The 25,312-nt window shown below is 41.6% G+C and overlaps 1 protein-coding gene across 1 annotated transcript in view; it reads left to right on the top strand.

The window, feature by feature from the left end:
• LOC117367372 (inter-alpha-trypsin inhibitor-like) overlaps positions 1–11,881 on the top strand; it is a 35,513-nt gene extending 23,632 nt beyond the window's left edge. The window contains exon 4 of the mRNA XM_033959823.1: positions 11,630–11,881. The gene's annotated coding sequence lies outside the window, so the exon portion shown is untranslated. The remainder of the gene's footprint in view (positions 1–11,629) is intronic.
• The last annotated feature ends 13,431 nt before the right edge of the window (positions 11,882–25,312 follow it).

Here is a 25,312-nt window from a genome sequence, read left to right as displayed (position 1 = left end):
ATCTATTTTGAAAAGCCACATGAGAAACATCATTTAATTGAGCCTGTAGTGCTATAATTGCTTTACAATATTCTGTAGTCAGGATATGAAATAAATTCTGTAACCCACAGATGCCATTCCATGCTCTGTAGAAACCGTAGAACCTGCAAAAGGAAGCCAAGCAGTTGCACTAAGTGCATCCAGTTTCTGTTTTATGAAAGGGATCTGTAGAATTAATATAATCCAGAACCTTCTGAACTGAGTCCTGGTCATCCCCGAATTCAGTAGCGAATGAAATGTCTGGGAGACTTCTCTTACTTCTATGAAAGGTATTGGGACATGAAATGGTACACTGAAAGATAATTACTGAAAAGATGAGTGAGATAGTAACCAAAGTACATGTACCTGTCCAATTTGAGGGCAAAGATTAATGCAATAAACCATACCCACACAGGACAGAACGGTCAGCAATTGCAGTTATACCATAAAATGAAGATATCTGAAGGTTACATCCCGAAACCCATTAAAATTATGAATAGGTATCATCCATGGAATTTATCTTCTTTCCTCAATCTTCTCTCCCTTCCCACTTGAGATCTAATCTTCCCCTGGGTTCTTTACGTGACTGTTGGAGGGTTTTGGTACTCAGCTTGGGGGGGGGGGTGAACTTGGGAGTGTCTTATTTGCTGCCTATTCAGGGGAATCTTCAGTTCTTGTCTGACTGGACACTGGACCCAGTTGGGTTTGACTGTGTTGGAGCACGTCCTTGCCTCGGATGGTACGCTTCCACCTTGGCACAATTTTCAGCTCCGCGATGGGATTCGAGGCACTTCTTTTTTTGCTTACTTAAAATTGGATCATTATGTGCACTCTTTGGAGGTAGAGGGTCTAGAGTTGGGTTTGGGGGGTAAGCTCCGTGCCTTTTTTGATCCCTTTTCAGAGGATAGCATGTCTGTTTCAGCATTGCATGAGGTGTTGTACTGTATTGCCCCGCCCGATCATGGGACTCCCTGTGTGCTCGTTGGGCTCCGGACTAAGGCTTGTGGCCCACTGATTGGATATGGAATGCCTTATTAAGCGTATCCCGACCCTTTCGATTTCAGCTGAGCTCTGAGAATGTCAGTTTCGGGTGCTGTATCGTGCTTATTTTATGCGTGTTCAATTATTTCACTCAGTTTTAGCAGAGTCGGCACAGTGCGAGAAATGTACTAGTGCTCCTAAGTTCTTTTTCCACGCTTTTTGGAGCTGTCCTGTGGTCAGGGCTTTTTGGAGATGAGTGATTCGCTATTTGGAGTTTCTCTTAGGCCATTCTATACCTCTCACTCCGGTGGGGTTTCTTTTAGATAAATATGAAGCTTTTCGTTTTCCCCCTGGGGTAGATAAGTTATTTTTGCGGAAGGTTAGATTGGTAGCTAAGAAAATTATTTTGGGAGAACAGGTTTCAGATCGAGCTCCTTCTTATTGGGCTTGGTGTAACCATTTGCATGCTTTGATGTTGCTTGAGAGGGGTCGGGTGCATCATTCCTTGCGCCAATCTAAGTTTTTTTTGCAGATGTGGGGTCCTTATATTTATTCCTTGTCTCCTAGAACCTGCAGTTTGATCATTAAAACTTTGCCTGTTTGATTTGTACTGAGCGGTGAGGGGTTAGCGGCCTTGGGGTGGCCTTTCCCCAGCTTCTCCTTTTTTTTTCTTTTCTCTTTATTTCTTCTTTTGGAGCTTGCTATCTGACTTTCCTGAGAGTTTTCTTAGCAAATCTGCTTGTGACACCTAATTTCCCTTGTTGTTCTTGGTTTGCATAGCCACACTTCACCTCCAGCCCCCTTCCCCCAACAAGCCAGCCTGCTCTTAGGGGCTAGATTCACTAATCCCATCAATCGTATCCCGACCAATTTGCGACCCCGACCCGATTCACTAACATTCCTCCCGAGCATATCTGCACCCGATCCAATCCACATATGCAAAGTAGGAAGGGAGCCTCGATTCACTAAACAAATTCAGGCAGGGCAGGATTAATTTGTCAAGGGCCCCTAGGCATACAAGTACACTGGGCCCCCCTGCCCCGCCCCACCCCACCATGCGCCCAGGCGGAAACAGGAAACTGTGTCAGAGGGGAACTTTGGGCAAGCAGCACCGTTTGCACAATTACAGTTCCCGTTGCCTTTCTTACCCACGTTGCTTGCTTGTCTTATTTTCCGTCGATGGGTGTGGGGTCATGTTGCTGATCGGGGTGGGGCCCACATTGCCGAACAGGGGGGACTCGCGTTGTCAATCGATGCTAGAGGGGCCCATCGCCATTTGGAAAATACAATGTTGATGCCCTCCTTCATTGGGCCCCCATGACCATTTCAGGCCCTAGGCACGTGCCTACTTGGCCTATTGGTTAATCCTGCCCTGAATTCAGGCACACTGGCTGGGCTAGCCAATTCAAAACCAAGCGATTACTGAGGACCAGTCACTCATGTCCTTTCCTGCTCTTTGCTGCCCTGCCTCTCTGCCGCTCTTCTCCAGTTTGTTTTCGTAGAGCAGCTGCAGGTGCCTGGCCTTCTGCGACTCCAGCTTTGCTACCACTTCCTCTCAATTGGTTATTAATGTCCCCAAAAGAGCCTGAGCCCATTTTCTTGACTTTTACTTCCCCCGACTATGGCTTTGGAGCAGCTACAGCTTACCAGGGACTCTGGGCTCCGACAGTGAGAGCCCCGACTCTCCTGTTCTCTGCCGTCCTTCCCTGCAGTGTGAGCCCATGGTTTTAACCCGTGGGTTTAAAGCAGGGCTGCATTACGGCGTGTTCTGTTCCAGAACACACCGCAGTGCAGCCCCGCTTTAAACCTGCAGGTTAAAACCACAGGCTGTGTTAGTCCCCCTGCCTGTTTATGCCAGCAAAGGCTGTCAGATGGTTGACAGCTTTGGTAAACAGTAAACGATGCAGCTTGAGCATGGGCATTGGACGCCAGTGCACTCATAAAGCTGCAGTTGCCAATTAAGCTGCTAGCTTTCACTCAAGGTGTGCAAAATAACAAAAATATGGAAAATGACGCAAACGCAAATTTCACCAAAATATAATTTTATTACTTGTATTTTTTCATTATGGATCTCAAAAGCTAGTTGTGTTAGCGGGAGGTCGTTATAGATGCCAAAATGCTGGCCTTCTGATAACGAACTCAACTCGATACTTCGAAGCTCTCCATTATATACCTTTAGATCAGTATGACATCATTGGCCGTGTGGGCCAATCAAAACTAACAGAGGTGGTCTTCAAAGTTAGACAAAGAAAATTCCTCTACATGTTTAAAAGTTTCAGAAATCATATTTGTTTTGTTTACATTCATTTCTAAATATACATTAACATTTATTACATATCCAATATTCTTTTTTGTCCTTTTCAAAAAGTATATTAAGAGAACCTGCATTTAAAGTGCTGAGATATTCTCAGCCTCCCTGTCAGCCTTAGAGAAAAAGGAGAAGGAGAAGGAGGGGCTGTTTCCCCCTTTCTATGCTAGAGACTGCTACATGTCTGACTCTAATTATTTCCAGATGTGCTCAGGATTTTTCCTTAGTGTTCTTTTTATAAACCATTTATATCACCACATATTACATTCAGGGGCCCCTCCATTCATTCATAATTTCATTCATACCATGTATTTCATTCATATTTAATGCATGTTATATCTCAGGTTGGGATTCCTAATCTAATATGCCCCTCCTAACCAGCCTAAGGCACATCTGGTATCAATTAGAACCATGAGGCTGAACACAAAATGAAATAAAACTCAAGAAGAAGATACAGAAAGACAGAGAACAAAATGGAGTCCCTGTATATCCTGATTTCCTCCATGATCTAGCTTAATAGCAAAGTACATAAAAAGAATATTATTATGCTTTTCCTTAATATTAATCTGTATTGTGTCTTTCTGGCCCTGGCTACATCCATATTCAGATTTTTATTTACCAATTTTTCGTACGCTTCTATTGGGTGTGGCCTTAACTAACACATATGCTTGTATCTGACTAGAGTTACCCAGAATCATACGAAAAAAGGCTCTTTTATAGAAAAATTCCATAAAATACTGCACTATCATGTCCTGGCGTCCATTCCATTACCGTCCCATAGACATCACCCCCTACTGGCCACGAGCCACTACTCCTCAAGCTCCAGCACTAACCTCCCTTCAACAGCATTGCCAGTCAGTTAGGGCCTGAACTAGACCTGCAGGGCAGAAAGGTCATCTGTTCCTGTTTCTTTGGTACCATCTACATGTGCGCAGACCATCTATAGGCAAAGAAGATGGTCTGTGCATGCATCAGGATCGCTCTACAGTGATCCATGCAGTCGCTCAATCAAGATGTTGAGACTTATTGAATCGATCGGCTGGGAAGACTCGGCCACAGATTGGAAAGGTCGCCTCCAGCGACCATAATATGGTATGGCTCAACCTCAAGAAAGGTTTCCCTAAGACAAACACAGCAACAAGGGTTCTCAACTTTAGAGGCACAGACTTCAACCGCATGGGAGATTTTGTCCATCAGGAGCTACATAAACAAGCAATATCTGACAATGTGGAGGATATGTGGTCGTCTCTGAAGTCCATCCTACACGAAGCAACAGACCGATACATAAAGACAGTAAGTAAACGCAGGAGAAACAAAAGACCCCAATGGTTCAGTAAATAAATTTCAGACCTAGTTAAACAGAAAAAAGACGCATTTATCACCTACAAATATTTAGGCAGAGAGGGGGCGAAAGAGGACTATCTAGACAGATCTAAAGCTGTCAAAACAGCAGTCAGAGAAGCCAAACTCCGAATGGAGGAAGAGCTAGCACGGAAAATTAAGAAAGGGGATAAATCTTTCTTCAGCTATATTAGTGACAGGAAAAGAAATAAAGATGGGATAGTACGCCTGAAGCAATCGGACGGTAACTTTGCGGAATCAGATTCTGAAAAGGCAGAACTACTAAACAAATACTTCTGTTCAGTGTTCACCCGCGAAGCGCCAGGAGCTGGTCCACAGCTGCAGACGGGAGATAACCAGAAAGACCCGTTTCAAGATTTCGAATTTACGCCCAGTAGCGTCTATGACGAACTATCAAGACTCAAAGTAAACAAAGCCATGGGACCGGATAACCTACACCCCAGAATGCTCAGGGAGTTAAGGGAAGTCCTGGCAGAACCATTATCTTTTCTTTTCAATCTTTCCCTAAGCACAGGAAGGGTCCCCTTGGACTGGAAAACCACCAACGTAATCCCACTCCACAAAAAGGGCTGCAGGACAGAGACAGCAAACTACAGACCAGTGAGTTTCACATCTATAGTGTGTAAACTCATGGAAACACTGATCAAACAGAATCTTGACACAATCCTAGACGAAGAAAAACTGCGTGATCCACACCAACACGGGTTCACCCAGGATAGATCCTGCCAATCTAATCTGATTAGCTTTTTTGACTGGGTTACTAGGCAACTGGACGCCGGAGAGTCACTGGACGTGGTATATTTGGACTTCAGTAAAGCAATTGATAGCGTCCCTCATCGAAGATTACTGAACAAGCTGAAATCGATAGGATTAGGAGACACTCTAACTATATGGGTTGGGGATTGGCTGAGCGGTAGGCTTCAGAAGGTGGTGGTGAACGGTACCCCATCCGAAGCATCGGACGTGATCAGTGGAGTGCCGCAGGGCTCGGTCCTGGGCCCGATTCTATTTAACTTATTCATAAGAGATATGACGCAAGGACTTAGAGAAAGGGTATCACTGTTCGCTGACGACACCAAACTTTGCAACATAGTAGGCAAAAGCTTATTACCTGATAATATGACAAACGACCTACTATTGCTGGAACAATGGTCAACTACTTGGCAGTTAGGCTTCAATGCTAAAAAATGCAAGATAATGCACCTGGGTAAGAGAAACCCGCGTAGAACTTATGTACTAAATGGTGAGACCTTGGTTAGGACCACGGCGGAACGCGACCTAGGGGTGATCATTAGTGAGGACATGAAGGTTGCCAATCAAGTGGAGAAGGCTTCCTCCAGGGCAAGACAAATGAAAGGGTGCATCCGCAGAGGTTTCGTCAGCGGGAGACCTGAAGTTATGATGCCGTTGTACAGAGCCATGGTGAGGCCTCACTTGGAGTACTGTGTTCAGTACCGAAAGGACGTGCTGAGGATCGAGTCGGTTCAGCGAACGGCCACCAGGATGGTCTTGGGGCTCAAGGATCTCACGTATGAAGAAAGATTTAAAAAATTGCGGCTGTACTCACTTGAGGAAAGAAGAGAACGGAGAGATATGATTGAAACATATAAGTACATCACAGGACGCATCGAGTCAGAAGATGATATCTTCTGGCTCATGGGACCCTCGACCACCAGAGGGCATCCGCTGAAAATCAGGGGAGGGAAGTTTCATGGCGACTCCAGGAAGTACTTCTTCACCGAAAGAGTAGTGGATCATTGGAACATACTCCCACTCCAGGTGATAAAGGCCAGCAGCGTGATGGATTTTAAGAGAAAATGGGATACTCACGTGGGATCTTTAAGGGAGTAAATTCAGGGGAGGGTATACTTGGAATGGGCAGACTTGGTGGGCTATATCCCTTTTCTGCTGCTTGTTTCTATGTTTCTATGTTAGTGAATCTAACTCTTTGTTTTAAGGAACTGGCCATGCCTAAGTTTTGTTTTCTTGATAAGGTGTCCTTTTCTGGGAAATCACATGTTGCATTTCTCTTACCTTCTGTTGTTCAAAGTTACACAGACACTGACAGTACATTATATTCTTCAAGGCTTCCAACTTGCCTTTGTCCTCCATCTTGTCTTTAACTTCCATTTTGTGAACATGCTTTCTCACCTTCCACTGCCATATCCAACATTTGTTTCTTTCCCACTTTCTACCATCTCTCTCTCTCCTTCTCTCTCCCTGCCTTTTGTCCAGGGTCAAACCTCTATATTCTCCTCCAAAAAGCATCTCTCCATTCTTCCCCTCCATTATCATGTCCAACATTTCTCTCTCTCTTTCTTATCCATGCATGTCTCCTTCCCCTCCACCATATGCAAGATTTCTCCCTTTCACTTCTTTCTATATCTTTATTTACTCCTGGAAGAATATTGTGCAAAAAAATTTCAAAATTCTGCACACAAAATTAGCAAATTCTGCAAGTTTATTTGTTAAAATTTAAATAATATTTTTGATAGTTAATATGCATATTCCATTTAAACAATTAAAATAAAATGGTACAATATTACATGTTAAACCCCTTATAGATCAATATAAGGTCTTTTCCTTATAATGACTGGGATAGCCATCCAGATGATCACCCGAAATTGGAAGAAATGTGATTGTTTAAATTTTTCGTTCTGGTGGACAAGTCATTGCTCTAGTTATAGATTTAAAAGAATAAATGCTGAAAATTTAAGACATGGTACTATATTTAAATTAATTTGGGGCCCATTGGCATCCTATGTTACCTCATTGTAATTGTCTGTTGACTGTGAATCAGTTTGTTCTTTACTATGGTACATATCCAGGGCAGAGGGGGAGAGGGATTCTTTATGTCATAAATTGATTTTTGAATATTTATAATTGGGATGGGTGTAAAGATATCATTATTCAGAATTGATAGGATATTTATGATAATATATGTTTGTGTTATACGGAATGATAATTGTTTGGGTGGATGGGTGGGTGGGGGGGAAAGATGATTATGAACATGAGAAAGATGAATGTGCTTTTATTGTATTAATAATAATAATAATAATAACTTTATTTTTATATACCGCCATACCACAAACAGTTCTAAGCGGTTTACAAGGGAAGAGACTGTATACAGACAGCGACTTTACAGATAACTTTTGAAATTACATTGGCATGCTAAGTTTAGTCAGGGTTATTTGGAAGTGTTTTGGAAGTATATCAGGTTGAAGTGGGGTCAGAGAAATATGTCAAAGAAATAAGTTTTTATTGACTTTCTAAACTTTTGGTACAAAAGTGCATTTGAGATGAAGTTGCTTAAACATTTGCTCCATTTGCCTGCTTGGAATGATAGTGTTCTATCGAGGTATCTCTTGTAGGTGCAGCCCTTTAGGGATGGAAAAGCGAACAAGTAGGTACTGCGTGTATTAGTTGTGCCTGGGAATTCGAATTGGTGAGACAGATAGGATGGGGATGAACCTGCCATGGTTTTGAAGCAAAGGCAAGCAAACTTAAAAATGACCCTTGCTTCCACAGGTAGCCAGTGTAGTTTTTTGTAATATGGGCTTACATGGTCTGATTTCTTGAGGCCATAAATGAGACGAATTGCAGCATTTTGGATGACTCTCAGTCGTTTGATGGTTTTCTTGAGAGATCCCAAGTATATAATATTGCTGTAGTCTAAGGTACTTAAGATCAGGGATTGAACCAGCATTCGAAAGGAAAATAAATTGAAGTATTGTTTAATGGTGCGAAGTTTCCATAGAATGACTTGAGCATTAGTGTGATCTTCAAACGTCAGGTTGTATTGCACTGTTGTAGTTTTGAAAATTAATAAAGAATTTAAAAAAAATGTTTTTCTTCTACTTTTGCCTGGATATTTTATTTTTCCATTATGTTGGTTCCATTTTCTTTTTTCTGCTTTCCTGTCATCTGCTAATTCTCCTTCAAGTGAATTCTATCCATTTGTCTTTTCTACTCTTTCCTGTCTATTTCCTCATTGATCATTCCTTTTTAACTCTTTTCTGCCTCTTACCCTTCTCCTCGTTTCCACTTTTCATCTACCTATTAAATTTCCATCTTCTCTCCCATTACCCATCTCATTCCTTCCTCAGCCCTCCAATCCCTTTCATCTTCAATGTACCTCCATTACCATATTTCTACCCTCTGTTAAATCTATCCTCTTATCCATTTCCTTGCCACCCTCTCCTCCCCCTCAGGGTTCTACCATTCTCAGCATCTTACTTCCTCCACCCTTATAGCCCAGCATTTCCTTCCACCCTCATAGCCTGACATCTCCCTATCTCTTCCCCTGCTGCACTCTCCCACTCTCTTCCCTCACTCCCATTTCCAGGCATCTCTCCATCACTCCATTCTGCTCCTGGATTCATCTCCCTCCTTCTCCCCTTCCACCTCCTGTGTATCTCTCTCTCCCTCTCATCTACCCTTATGTCCAATACCTCTCTCTCTCCCTTGTGCCTTTTATCAAATCTCACCCTTCCTCCCCTCCATTATATGTGATTTCATCGTCTCCCTTGCCTCCCCCTGTGCCACCAAATTTCCTTCCTCTTACCTCTGTGCAGTTTTTTATGCCTGTGATAATAATTGGCATATAAGCACCCAATCAAGTACGTCACAATGATCAGGTAAAAAATAGTATTTGTGAAAGAATGATAGATATTTATCTTGATATATGGAATAGTGTCTTTAGTGACTCTCATTCTTTCACAAGTACTATTTTTTACCTGTGATAGTAATTGAGCAGCTTAATGGATTGCTGTCTCTGTGAGAAGTTGAGGCTTTTTCTCCACTAGATTTGATAATACAGTTCTCTGACAGATGAACCCACCACCGGCTAGTAACATTATTAAATGGGACTTATAGCTTGTTACTAATTAAATTGATTACTTGAGCGACATTTAAATACCTAAGGGGCATAAATGCACATAAGGCGAGTCTCATTTATTTGAAAGGAAGCTCTGGAATGAGAGGATATAGGATGAAGTTAAGAGGTGATAAGCTTAGGAGTAATTTAAGGAAATATTTTTTTATAGAAAGAGTGGTAGATGCATGGAAAAGTCTCCCAGTAGAGGTGGTGGAGACAAAGACTGTGTCTGAACTCAAGAAAGCATGGGATAGACACATGTATCTCTTATGGAGAGGAGGAGATAGTGGATGCTGCAGATGGGCAGACTTGATGGGCCTTTATCTGTCATCATGTTTCAATGTTTCAACTCAAGTCCCTTTGTCTTATCCCCTTATTCAGGCTTCCATTTCTCCTTTTTACTTCCCTATTACCACCCTTTCTTACCCCTTCAAAGATCTGTCCCCTTCCTTTGTCCCTCCCCCTTCTTTACAATCCTCCTTTTCCTCTTCTCCAGTAACTTTCAACCTACCTCCTTCTCCAGTATTTATTAACTCTCTTATCTTCACCTCAAACCCAACACTTGCCCCCAATGTCTTCCATCATAATATAACCCTGCATCACAGCAGCCAACTTTTGGAAAAGTTCACTTCAATTATATTGCAAAGTCACTTAGTCCATTTTTTGTCAATTTTGAGCTATGCAATTAATTTCATTCATCAAGACAAGATTCATTTACTCTAGCTTATTCTTGTACCAAAACTCATTAAGCCCATCAGTTTTGGTACAGGAATAAGCTACAGTAAATGAATCTTGATTTGGTGGCAGGTTGGCTAATCTACTGAAGAGGACTTTAAACTAGAAGTGGTGGGGCAGGATCAAAGCTCCCAGGTGAGCATAAGCCCTTAGGCAAGTAAATCACTGAATACCTCTACACAGATGGGAAAAGGGGCAATGTCTAGAAAGCAGTATATACTAATTCTCGAAGTATGGGAAACAAGATTCTGGATCTAGAAGCTGTGATGGAAGAAGAGGAGTTGGATATAGTGGCAATCATGGAGACGTGGTACACAGAGAACCATGACTGGGATGTAGTTATACCGGGCTATAATCTGTTCAGGAAAGATAGGGTAGGAAGAAAAGGAGGGAGAGTAGCGTTATATGTTAAAGATCATATTAAAGCCACACAATTGCAGGATCTACATGGAATGGAAGAGGCACTGTGGATCAATTTGGAAAGAGGGAATGGTGAATATATTTACATTAGTGTGATATACAGTCCTCCTTCACAGACGGAAAAAGTAGATAGAGATTTAATAGTAGACATTCAGAATATATCTAAAAAAGGGGGATTGAGATCTTTAAGTCTGTCCCTATACGCCTTATGATGAAGACCACATACCATTTTAGTAGCCTTCCTCTGGACCGACTTATATCTTTTTGAAGGTGCGGCCTCCAGAACTGCACACAATATTCTAAATGAGGTCTCACCAAAGTCTTATACAGGGGCATCAATACCTCCTTTTTACTACTGGCCATATCTCTCCCTATGCAACCTAGCATCCTTCTAACTTTTACCATCACCTTTTCAACCTGTTTGGCCACCTTAAGATCATCACATACAATCACACCCAAGTCCCGCTCTTCTGTCATGCACATAAGTTCTTCAACCCCTAAATTGTACCGTTCCCTTGGGTTTTTGTAGCCCAAATACATGACCTTGCATTTCTTAACATTAAATTTTAGCTGCCAAATTTCAGACCATTCTTCAAGCTTCGCCAGGTCATTCTTCATGTTATTCACACCATCTGGTGTGTCTACTCTATTGCAGATTTTGGTATCATCTCTTTCTCTAGTTCAGCAGTCAGAAATTTGATTTATAAGGAATGAAAAAGCTAAATATCACAGGACTGAGGTTTGTATGGATGCTGCAGGGATAATAGTTACAGGGATGGGGCGAGGACAGTGAGGATGGGGATGGGGCGGGGACAGTGTGGTGACTGGGACAGATTTTTTTCCCTGTGTCATTCTCTATATTACACACAATGCATTAGAAATGTGTGCATGGATGTGCTATAATCTTACAGTGCTTTCTCTTTCCACAGAAGTCAAAATGATTAGTTTCCCTTGAGACTTCCATTCAATGACCTACTACTCTGAAACTCTTACTCTGAAGACAGATTGGGGAAAATTAAGGATCTTGAAAAAGCTGGAATCACATATTATTGGTTTACAATGATTAATTGGAAATTAAACTATCATTAGCCTGCATAAGCACAATTTGACTGGTCTGGGTTATCTTATTTTATTTGTTTATTTATCTTACAACTATGAAAATAAATATACACTAGCATATGCTCAGTTTACCAATTGTTTATTAATATATTGATATATGAGAAACAGGATGGCAGATAAAGGCCAAATGGCCCATCCAGTCTGGCCATCCACAGCATCCACTATCTCCTCCTTCTAAGAGATCTCTGTTCCATGCTTTCTTTCAAATTAAAGAGACTCACCTCATGCACATTTATGCAATGTAGGTATATAAACATCTCTATCATGTTTCCCCTCTCTTGCCTTTCCTTCAAAGTATACATACAATAGACTTTCTGTTAACTGGAACTCAAGCAACCAGGAAAAAAAAAAATCAAAGAAATACTGTAATACTTTAAATAAAAAGGAAAATAAAATCAATTTCTGGCAGAAATTTAAGTGTATACTTGGCATGCCACACCTGAGTATGTCCACGCTTTGCCTACCACATGTCCAGTAGTTTGTCTGAAACAGTTTATGGTGTGGCATAGTATGGGGTATAGTATTAGTTAAGCTTATTTTTTTAGTAACTCTCAAGCAACCAGGAACTACATTTATTCAGCATCTATCAATCCCCATAGGTGCCGGTTAACTGACAGTCTACTGTATTGAGATCATTAAGTCTGGCCCCATATACCTTATGACAAAGACCACCAACCATTTTAGTAGCCATCCTCTGGATTAACTCCATCCTGTTTAGATCTTTTTGAAGGTGCAGTCTCTAGAATTGTATACAATATTCTAAATTAGATCTCACCAGAGTCTTACACAGGGGCATCAATACCTCCTTTTTCTTACTGGCCATACCTCTCCCTATGTACTCTAGCATCCTCCTAGCTTTCACCGTCACCTTTTCAATAAGTTTGGCCACCTTAAGATCATCACATACTATCACACCCAAGTACCGCTCCTCTTTCATGCACAAAAGTTCTTCTAAACTGTACTGTTCACTTGGGTTTTTGCAGACCAAATGCATGACCTTGCATTTCTTAGCATTAAATTTTAGCTGCCAAATTTCAGACTATTTTTCAAAGCTTCACTAGGTCTTTCTTTTTTTATTATTATTTATTTATATTCTTTTACAAATTGTTAAACAACAATTTTAGTAGAAATTAACAACTGAATAAGAAACAAAATATAAATTATAAAATTATTTCACATATATGACTAATTCAAAGTCCACAAACTAAAGAGAGAGAATCCATCACCTCCAAGGGCAATTGGTTCTAAAAATAACTAATAACTAGACCACATTACAGAGTGCAGATGGATTACTTAACTATCTGCCTGGTTTTCGAGGGACTCCATGGGAGAATCTGAAGATCTTCGAGCTGCCTTACCCTCAAGAAAAAAATTCATTTTATCGGGGTCATAAAATATATATCTAGCATCTAATAGGTAACGCAGCATTTGCAGGGAAAACATAACTGAAAAGTTGCTCCCATACTCAAAGTTAATTGACGATAAGCCAAAAATTACTTTCGTCTGGCTTGCGTCCATTTTGAAACATCCGGAAATATTGAAACTTTGAAACCATGAAATTCCACATTATCAGTCTTATAGAATAGACGAAGAACTGCCTCCTTATCCTGGAGAAAGACGAAGGTTACTAGTAATGTTGCTCTAGTAGATATTACTTCTTGCAAAGATGTTTCCAACATGCCAGTAAGATCCAATTCTCCTGGTATAACTCCTTTGCCTTTATCCTCTTTAGGAATATTCAAATAATATAGCTTTTGCAGCGGTGGCATATTATTTTCGATAGATCTTTCTTAATGTTATTCACACCATCAGGGGTGTCTATTGCAGATTTTGGTATTATTCACAAAGAGGCAGATCTTACTTGACAGCCTTCAGCAATATCGCTTATGTGATGAGGAGGGATTCCTGTGTTCATTGAATCTTTCAAAGTACAGAAACTCAGCAAACAGGCCTTTGATGCCATAGCAACAGGGAGGCTTTCATGCACACTGTGTGGACTTCTCCAACTGCCAAGAGCAGAGAGCTACTATTGGCTCTTTGGAAAGATTCAGTTATTTCAACCTGAGAACTGTGTAGAGAGGAGTGGGAAGGGGAAGTGAGCAGTTTGGAGTAAGGAGAAATAGTCTGTCTCTCTTTGTTTAATAGTTTGAGAGCTGATAAATAATTTTTCTAAGCAGCTGGCTACCTCTATACCAGTGGTCTCAAACTCAACTCCTTTGCTTGGCCACATTTTGGATTTGTAGGTACTTGGAGGGCAACAGAAAAAAATAGTTAATGTCTTATTAAAGAAATGACAATTTTGCATGAGGTAAAAACTCTTTATAGTTTATACATCTTTCCTTTTGGCTAAGTCTTAATAATAATATTGTAATTTATAGCTAAAGAGACATATGATCAAGAAACTGTTTTATTTTACTTTTGTGATTATGATAAGCATACCAAGGGCCTCAAAATAGTACCTGGCAGGCCGCATGTGGCCCCCAGGCCACGAGTTTGAGACCACTGCTCTATACATATACCTCAGGGGATCAGTGTCCCAGAACCCTGAATATAGTGGTAAAAGATGAATTTCTATTTGACTTATTTATACTCTTTTTTACCTGATAGTGTTCTTTTAGCCTGCCTCAGGGTACCATAGCAGGCCAGAGGTTACACAAATGGTGCCCAAACTAAAGGGACCTATCCCAAAAGAACTTACTTTAATTTTGGTAAATTTTGCTGCACTCCACTCTAGCCACTCTGGAGCCCAGTGCCTGCTGTACCAGTATGTTAGAGTGGTAGGGATTTGAAAATAAAATAAACAAGAAAAAGGTCTGAAATTGAAACTAGTTTATGTGCTTTTGCATATTACTGTGAAAATGGCAATGCAATCTACTAAATTGGTGTTCAGGAGAGGGAATTGATTCTACAAGGGCCTTTCTGTTAGAACACAACATAAACATAACATAATTTTTTATTTATATATCGCAAAAGCCTTTCGGTTATATGAGGTTTACAAAAGAGATGGGTTGATCATTGTCAGTGAGCTACAATGGATAGAACATTGGCATCAATAGCTTCATATCGATATGCTACTTTGCAGGGATTACAAGAATTTTGAGAACAGATGGGCTTTTAATAGCTTTCTAAAATGCATATATGAGGTTGATATTCTAACCATTTGGTCCAGTTTGGGATCCCTGGAAGCAGCTTGGTATGATAAGAGTTGGTTAATGATTTTTTTCTGAGTACAGCCTTTGACTGAAGGGAAGGAAAAAATGATTGAGAGACATAGGCAGTGGAATGCTTTTTGGTTTTTTTTTTGGGGGGGGGCACAAAAGCTGTGCCCCAGACTTACCCAAGCCCTACCCCAAATCCACCCAAGCCCCATCACAAATCTACCCAAGCCCTGCCCCAGACCCCACCTCCATAATAATAGTACTAATTGTAAATGCCATTTCTTTCATTCATTTTTCATATACACACAATATAATCTTACTAACAATACACAATGGTAACCACAAAATTGAGACATTGAAGAGCTATGATGGTCTCTTTCACAACTGCCTCTGTGTTTATAATTGAGACTGAAACACAAAATTAAACCACAGTCAGGCGCTGACCTCGTAACAACCCACAAAAGGCTGACAAAGCCGCCAGCTGAACCCAGAGAGAAGACCAAGCCAGGCTCCTGCCCACGCCATCCTGCAAGTGCGAAAAGAGACCACTCCATGCGCCTCACACCAATCCTCAAATATGTGCCAAACCCGCACATAAGCCCGAGATGTGGAAAGTTTCCGGGACCCCAAGAGGGTGGAAATCACTTTAGATGAGTACCCCTTCTTACCTAGGTGACCCCTTTCAAGAATCAAACCGTAAGACAAAAGGGACCTGGATCAAACATTGGAATGGGACCCTGAGTTAGAAGGTCGTCCAAAAGAGGCAGAGGAAGGGGATCCACAACCAGATGCCTCACCAGTTCCATGTACCATGGTCATCGAGACCAATCCGGAGTTGATAACCACAAAATTAAACCACACAAAGCACATTCTTTTCCCCTCCTCACCACTGCACAGCATTTCTTCCTCTCTCCTCCACCATCTCTTTCTCTCTCTCTCTCATTCTCTCCCTTGCTGCAAAGGGAGTGGGGTAAAAGAGAGAGAGAGGGATCCAGGGTATATCTCTCCCACTCCCGCTATTGCCACCTCCAACATTTTTCCCTCTCTTATCCCCAGACTGTGTGCAGAATCTTTCACCCCTGCCTACCAGCCCCATGCCCAACATTCCTCCTTATATCACCCCTCTCCAGCTCCATGCCACATCTCTTCCTCTATTCCTTCCACCGATATGTCCAAAATTCCTCCCTCTTGCATCCCTTTCATCTGTCCTATTGTTCCCTCTCCAGCATCACATCCAACATTTCTCTCTTTACCTCACTCCTTTCCCATCACTATGCCCAACAATTCTCTTTCTTACTTTCCCTCTCACTCACACCCATGCTTAACAATTCTCTCTTTCTATTCCCTCCCCCACCTCAGAATCTCTTTCCCCCTCCCTCCATCCTATGTCCCAAATTAATGCCCTCTCCCTTCTTCCTTCCAGTCTTTCTTCCAAGTCTGTGCCCCATTTTTCCCTTCTGTGCCCCAAATTCATGCTCCTCCCTTCTTCCTTCCTTTGTCCCCAACATGCTCCCTTCCTTTCTTCCATGTCTCAATGCCCCTCTCCCTTCATCCTGTGACCTAATGCGCCTCCCTCCCTTATTCCATCCCTCACATCTCTCCCTCCTGCCCTCATTTGAGTCTAATATCTCTCCCTTCCCTCACTCCCTCTCTTAAATCCTATATGCTCCCTCTCTCCCCGAATCTGAAATGTCACTCCAGTGGAAGAGGCACCTTTCTACCAGCCAACGTGCCTGCTGGTCGACTCTTAGCCTGTCCCCTGCTGACATTTCCTTCCCACTGCGCATATACATTTAATTTCTCTAAAAGTGCAGTGCCATCCTGACATTAGCCCTGGTGTCTTCCCTCCACTGAGGTCTGTCCTTTCTGACAACTTCCTGTTTCTGCTAGGGCGGGCCGCAGTGGACGGAACACACCGGAGCTGATGTCAGGACAGCACTGCACTTTTACAAGATATTAAAGGTATACGCATGGTGGGAAGGAGTAGATTTTGGCGAGGGGCCGCAGCTGAGAGTACCAACCAGCAGGCACGCTGGCCAGTAACATAATGCTGTTGCTTTCTTTGCAGGATTGCTGTCAGGCCCTGTTATATTACCGGCTCTTTTTGGGGAGGCCATGACCCCTGTGCCCCCCTCCCCCTCCCCCTCCCCGTTCTGACGCCTATGATCCGGGATACAGCTTTACCCTGGTGCATTCCTTTCTGAGCCAACGATCCCAAAGAGTACTACTCAGCACTAATCTATCCAAACCAAAACAAATATGGAGTACCAATCTCTGCATCAAGCCTTTACTAGATATAGCCCAAAATTACTAAATCAAAATCAACTTATTTGCTGATGACATTCAACTATGCCTACTACTAGGGGCAAATCACGACACCCAGACCACAACCCTGCACAACTGTCTATCTGAAATTAAACATTAGATGACCTCAAACAAACTTCAACTGAATGCCTCCAAGATTGAACTACTATGGATTAGGAAAGAAAAATGCACCTACACTCACCTTCCCCACCTTGTTGGCAAAAGATGAAGTACAGAGCCTAGGAATTAAGCTCAATTCAAACCTATCACTCTCCAAGCACTTCTCACAAGTGGTCTCTGTCTTTCTACTACCTCCTCCAGGTCTGGAAGATAAGAAACTACTTCATGGAACAAGACTTTTCCCAACTGCTCTATGCTTTTATCTTCACATGCCTGGATTGCTGCAATGCCTTATTCAATGTTCTTACAACAAAAAACTCCAAACGATTGCAACGTGTTCAAAATGCAGCAATAAGACTACTGAAAAACCTACAAGTCCATGACCCAGTCTCTCCAGCACTGATATCAGCCCACTGGCTGCCCATAGCCAAATGCAACATTTTCAAAGGCTTAGTGCTGGTATGACGTTAGAGGGGTGATGGGAAAGGTATTTCCTTTCAGAGTTAGCAAGTTCAAGATGCAGTTGGTACAGGTGACTAGAAAGAATTTAGTTTTTTCAGTGTTTAGTTTTAACTTGAAGTGTGATATCCACTCTTCTATGGTGAATAAGACTGAGTCCATTCTTTGAATCTCTGCGGGTGATAGTCAGATGACAGGAAAGACAATAGTAATGTTGTCAGCATAGCTATAGTGGGTAACATTTAAGCTTTCTAGATGAGCTCCCAGGGAGGATAGCCATTGAAGAGAAGGGGCAATAGAGGGTAGACTTGAGGTCCATTTGTCGGATAGGATCTCTCCAGGCTGTACTTGTTAGTTGCAACATTTTAAGAAGCATTGGAACCATCAGAGGACATTTCCCGATTAATCCAAAGGAGTCTAAGCAAAGCAGCAATAAGTCATGGTCCATTACGTTAAATGCACTGCTGAGGTCCAGTTATACCACTAGTGCGTTTAGAATAGAAAATGATACAGGGACAAATTTTTCCTCATCCCTGTGGGAACTCATTTTCCCATCCAGGTGAGTTCTTTTCTTGTCCCAGCCTCATTCCTGCAAGCTCTGGCCTCATCTGCACAAGCCTCAAACACTTTAAAATCACAGGAATGAGACAGGAACAGTGACATAAGTTGCAGAGATGGAATGGGGAAATTGAGTTCCTGCGGAGATGAGGACAAATTTGTCCCCGTGTCATTCTTTAGTTTAGCCCTTTAGTCAGTATGTCATTCAAGAGGGAGGTGATTAGAGTTTCTGTGCTGAATGATGGTCTAAAGCAGGAGTCTCCAAAGTCCCTCCTTGAGGGCCGAATCCAGTCGGGTTTTCAGGATTTTCCCAATGAATATGCATTGAAAGCAATGCATGCACATAGATCTAATGCATATTCATTGGGGAAATCCTGAAAATCCGACTGCATTCGGCTCTCAAGGAGGGACTTTGGAGACCCCTGGTCTAAAGCATGATTGGGAGTCATGGAGTAGGTGAAATTGTTCTAGGTAGTTCATTAGTTGGGATTGAACTAGTCCTTCCATTAGTTTTATGAAGAGGGGAGGTAGGGCAATGTGTCTGTAGTTATCAATCTGAGTGGTTGGTTTCTTCATATCATTCAGGATAGGTTTGATGATGATGATGCGGCCTCTTTCTTTGGGGAAACTCCCCTTTATTTAGCATGTCTATTATCCATGTACAGAGATCAGCTAGAAATTTGGATGAGGCCTTAGAGATAAGTACTTGGGTGCAGGTACAGTAGAGTAGGTGGGCATGTATTTTTTGAATAGTTGGTGAAATTGTGTCCAATTGGTTCATTGAATGAGCTCCATGTCATATTGGCATGGACTCTGTTTTCTATCATATTCACTGGATTGATGTAGCTGATAGTGTTTTTTTGCTGAGCGAGTCTCTTAAGTCTTGTATTTTTGATTGAAAGTAGAAGAGGTTCCTTTGGGAATTAGTTTCCAGGAAATTCATATTGTACTGAAGAGAAACACAAAAGTGGAAGGTATAAAAATCCTAGGTAGGATGAAGGACTCCACACAGGAAAAATTACTAGTCCAATGTGTATGCCTCATGACACAGATCCTAGGACACTTCCATGGGAGATTGTGCCAGACACTGAGGCCACATCCTGGAAAATTCTAGCAGTGAAAGAAGCTAGTAGCCCCTCAGAACAGACAGAGGATAGTACTCTAGAGAAGGAACTCACAGAATTCTTAAATCATCAAGCTAGAACACTAGCTGACATTAAATCAATTCTCAGTCTCAGAGAAACTGTTCCTAATGACACTGCCTCTAATAATATTCTATCAATAGGAAAGATGCTAGAAAATAATCAAAAGACTCAAAGAGAAACCCTATCTATAAGAGGGTTATAACTTTTTCAGGCAGACTTCCTGTGCCTGGAGCAGAAGATGATTATGAAAATTGGATGGAGCAAGCTGCCCAGATGGTGCAGGAGAGAGAATGACCTGCCATGGAAAAAAGAAGGTAAATAGGTAAAAGTCTACATATTTTGGGGGCTATAAAAGCGGAAAACCGCCAAGCCTCAGCTGAGGAGTGCCTAGAACAGGGGTGTCAAAGTGTGATATCCAGTTGGGTTTTCAGGATTTCCCAATGAATATGCATGAGATCTATTAGCATACAATGAAAGCACTGCATGCAAATAGATCTCATGCATATTCATTGGGGAAATCCTGAAAACCCGACTGGATTGCAGCCCTCGAGGTGGAACTTTGACACCCCTGGCTTAGAAGTATTAAAAAACACATTTAGCACTGCAGAAAGTGGGCCTGATCTGTTATTTGATTTGGAAGCACATATCAAAAAGAGGGAGAAAATCTTTCAGATTATCTTTGGCGGCTAGAAGCTCTGTTCAGGAGAGTAGGCAGAAAGAATGACCTAGCACCCGCTTTAAGAAACTGTTAAAATCCAAGCTGTTTGTGGATGCTTACTTGTAGAGTCATTTCAACCTAGGTTAAGCTTGCTCCTTATGGAATAAGTGGATTCAGTTTTGGTTCTTGGAGTCCACAAGCAGGCAGTTTTGATCATCTATGTTATGAATAGATTGTTCAAAGGATTTTTATGTTGTTAATTGGTTGTTTGTTAAGAGCGAGTGAAGTCTGTAATTTATAATTATGTATGTTCATATTATAGAAACCGCTTATTTTTAAATAAAAAAAACCTCTGCCATGATAGAACAACTAGTAAGAGGTGCACCTCATGCCGACAGAATGATCATGCACATGAGGCTCCATGAGAGAAAACCAAATCCTCCTGAGTTTTTACAATTGCTCAAAGAGATCAGAGATGAAGAGGAGCAGGAGTAATTAAGTCTGGCTTTGTTAGGAACAAAGAAAATCCCTGAATTGCCTGCCAGGTCTTTTGCCCAGATGAATGAAGTGGCTTGCTTAACAGAGTCTATTAAGCATTTGCAAAAAGAAATAGCCTCCTTGAAAACCCATGCTAGTGCTATACCTATTCCAAAGGCTGAGAGAGAAGTAGTGGCTAATGTGGTGACTAAGGACCAAGACCCGGGCTGAGCTGTGCTGGGAAGTTGTAGCCCTGAAGGAAGCGCGATTGTGCAAATAAGAGAGAAAGAACTCTGAAAATGACAAGACATACAAGGACACCCAAACATTTTGCAATACACACTTTCACAACAGAAAGGAAAGGGCTAGACCAGGGGTCTCAAAGTCCCTCCTTGAGGGCCGCAATCCAGTCGGGTTTTCAGGATTTCCCCAATGAATATGCATGAGATCTATGTGCATGCACTGCTTTCAATGCATATTCATTGGAGAAATCCTGAAAACCCGACTGGATTGCGGCCCTCAAGGAGGGACTATGAGATCCCTGGGCTAGACCTACTTCTGACTTATAGAAGGAAGTCACTGGCAAAAAAATAATCCCACAGTCCAGATAGGGCAATGTAGAGCCCTGCATGAAACTAAGCCCACCAAACCACAGGAAAATCCATAAAGCAAACAGCTCCAATACCAAACCAGTGTCCACCCACAGTTCTGCCTCTATTATACTGAAAGGATTGATTGGACCCACACAAGTAGTCTCCGTGTAAATAGAAGGGAAACCATTGAAGGCACTATTGGACAGTGGGTCACAAATCACCATTATCTTTGAATACTAATACAATGCCTATCTGAGGCATCTGCCTCTACACCCTTTAGAGGGCTTGGCCATATGGGGCCTAAGTGAAAGCAGCTACCGATACTGAGGTTATGTGATAATAGAAGTTGAATTTCAAGAGAAAATCATAGAGGTTCAAGAAACTGTACCCATGATGGCACTAATGTATCCTGAAACTCAAGGAAGGAGCACTCCAATCATCATCGGTACTAATGTTAGTCTGTTCAGGAGATTAGCTCAGAAGTGCCAAGAAATGGTGGGCCCTGACTATGGAAATGTGTTAAGTAAACTAAACTAAAGCTTAAGTTTATATAACTATCTATCCACTACTCCCAAAAACTTATGTTAAAGTAGGGCAGCACCGCTCTAAGACCTAGAACATAAGAACATAAGCAATGCCTCCGCTGGGTCAGACCTGAGGTCCATCGTGCCCAGCAGTCCGCTCATGCGGCGGCCCAACAGTTCCAGGACCTGTGCAGTAATCCTCTATCTATACCCCTCTATCCCCTTTTCCAATAGGAAATTGTCCAATCCTTTCTTGAACCCCAGTACCGTACTCTGCCCTATTAAGCCCTTTGGAAGCGCATTCCAGGTGTCCGCCACACGTTGGGTAAAGAAAAACTTCCTAGCATTTGTTTTGAATCTGTCCCCTTTCCACTTTTCTGAATGCCCTCTTGTTCTTTTATTTTTTGAAAGTTTGAAGAATCTGTCCCTCTCCAATCTCTCTATGCCCTTCATGATCTTGTAAGTTTCTATCATATCCCCTCTAAGTCTCCTCTTCTCTAGGGAAAAGAGTCCCAGTTTCTCCAATCTCTCAGCGTATGAAAGGTTTTCCATACCTTTTATCAAACATGTCGCTCTCGAGTATCGCCATATCCTTCTTAAGGTACGGCGACCAATACTGGACGCAGTACTCCAGATGCGGACGCACCATCGCCCGAAACAATGGCAGGATAACTTCTTTCGTTCTGTTAGTAATACCCTTCTTGATTATACTTAGCATTCTATTCGCTCTCTTAGTGGCCACTGCACACTGTGCTGTCGGCTTCATTGTCATGTCCACCATTACCCCCAAGTCCCTTTCTAGGAAGAAGATTTAGGCCCTGTTTGGTATGCTTCCCCCAAGCCATTAAAGTTGCTACCTGGAACAGTAACTTCAGTTACCAGTTATGTAGAGCTTGCAACAAAGAAAAAGAAGCAACCACTGATGATAGATGTTCCACTTTACTCTAACTGGCATATTATTAGTACAACAAGGCATATTACCTCTGATTTGAAAACAAATGAAGTTCAGGTGTGGGTACAAAATAAATTCAATAAGAGATCATGTTACAAAAAGGATCACAAATAGCCCATGTATATAGAGTGGAATTCATCACTGCAGGCTATTCTCAGCAAAAGGCATCAACATCAAAAATTGATCCATCCTTGTTCAATTTTGGGACTCACCTCTTCCTTCTAGAAGGATAGATTGGGAGAGCAGCTTTTAAACAGAAGAAATGCAATTCAATTCAATATTTTGAGGAGTAGTGGCTCGTGGTCAGCAGGGGGTGATGTTTATGGGACGGTAATGGAATGGATGTCAGAACATGATCAGTGCAGTATTTTTGTAGAGTTTTTCTACAAAAGCGCCTGTTTTTCGTATGATTCTGGGTAATTCTAGTTAGATACAAACATCTGTGTCAGTTAGGGCCACGCCCAAATAGAAGCATACGAAAAACGGGTGAATAAAAATCTGAATAATATGTAACTAAAGCCAGAAAAAACACACTATAGATTAATATAAGGGAAAGAATGGTGTTTTTTTATGTATTTTGCTGTTGGGTCAGATCAGAAAGGAAACCAAAGGAATCCATTTTGAGTTCTCTGTCTGCTATATCTGCTCATTTTGAGGAATCCATTTTGTGTGTCCAGGTCTTTGTTCTCAGCATCGTGGGGTTAATTAATACCACATGTGCTTGCTTTAGACTGGTAAAGAAAGATAACGTGTCCCAAACTGAATTAGATATAGTTTTGAATGAATTAATGGATGGAAGCTTGGCCAAGCAAGTATGAATCAAGCAAAGAGTGAATGAACAAATATGATTGGAGTGAAGTCTATGACTGTGTTGTTTTGAAAAAACATATTTATATATCTTTGCAACCTAAGGAAATCCTAAAGCAACATCTGGGAGTAATTAAGTCAGAGATTCCTGCTCTTTGTGTATGAGACTGTCAGCTTAGGAGGAGAGGGGGAGACCAGCCCCTCCTCCTCCTCCAGGCTAAAGCTAGGTAATTTGAACCTGTCAATTTAGGGAGAGTTTTGAGAACTTCTCAGCACCCTGTTAATAATTGTAGATTCTCTTGAATATGTTATAATGTTATAATGTTAATTCAGAAATCAAAAGTAATTTTCTAAAACTGTCTAACTTGGAAACGTGGAGGAATTTTGCTTTGTCTAAACTTTTAAGACCACCTCTTTTGTGAATTGTTATTGGTTGTTATACTGATGATGTCATAATGAGCCAACAGTATATAATAGAAAATCTGGAGCTAGTAAGACGAGATCGTTATTAGAAGGCCAGCATTTGGCAACTATAACGATCTCCCATTAGAGCAACTGTTAAGCAATTATGCTTGATTCTTTTGATATCATAATGGAAAAATAGAAACAATAATTCAATAAATCTTAATTATAATTTTGAAAACCTTGCGTTGGTGTCATTTTGCATGTGTTATTATTTTTCAAACCTAAGCTTTCAAGAGGCGTCGATGTCCCTTGCTCAATTTCTAGTCCACCTTTGTCCAAGGCGGATTACAAAAAAAAAAAAAAATACATACATAATAAAACAATAATAATACAGACATGCTCACAAAACATAATCTGCTGTCATGTTAAAACCCAACATTACTGAGCACCATATTTCATATTATAGAAAAGTGTTGGGTTTTTGTTTTGTTTTGTTTTTTTGCTTAAATTCGTACAAGTTCTCAACACATAAATGGGATACATGTCCTTTCTGGAAGAGATTGAGATGGTTGGTACCAGAAGACATAGAAGATATTAGAAAGTACCTGTGAGAGCTATTAGATGCTGGAATCATCAAAGTCCCAAAGTCTATATGCCTCACCTATAGTGAAGGCTAAGAAGAAGAATGGGTCTATGCACATGTGTATAGACTACTGAATATTGAAAAAAGAACCATACCAGAAATAGATGATGCGTTGGACTGTCTGACAGGTAGCAAGTGCTTCTCAGTTTTAGACTTGAGGAGTGGGTACTACCAGATAGCACAGTTACTTACCATAAGGAGTTATCTGGAGACAGTGCAGCTGCCTTCCCGCCTGCTGAGACTTGCAGTACCTGAGTTCTGTAAGCAAGCTAAGAAGCCAACCAGGGGAGGTGGGAGGAATGCAAGAATATCTGCCTGCTGTTACAGTATGGAACTTTGCTTTATCCTAGGACAATTAGGCAGCATATTCTCACATATGGAACACCCTAGCTTACTGCAGTGGAATTGGCCTTCAAGAGAATAAATTTTGTAAGACTGCTTGGCTGAAGGTGCCCGTCTCATCTGGAATATGATTCCAGACAGTAGTGAGGCATGAATGTGTGAACTGAGGACCAAGTAGCTGCTTTGCAGATTTCATCAATAGGAGTGGAAAGTAAAAATGCAACTGAAGCTGCCATAGGTTGGACTTTATGTACTGTTACACGACCCCCGAACTGCAGCCCAGCCTGGGCATAGCAGAAGTAAATACAGGCTGCAAGCCATGCAGAAATAGTTCTCTTGGTTACTGTG

Source organism: Geotrypetes seraphini, chromosome 10, assembly GCF_902459505.1.
Source record: "Geotrypetes seraphini chromosome 10, aGeoSer1.1, whole genome shotgun sequence".
In the NCBI taxonomy this organism is placed as follows: domain Eukaryota; kingdom Metazoa; phylum Chordata; class Amphibia; order Gymnophiona; family Dermophiidae; genus Geotrypetes; species Geotrypetes seraphini.
The sequence above is the reverse complement of the archived record's forward strand: the minus strand, read 5'-3'. Positions and strand labels throughout refer to the sequence as shown.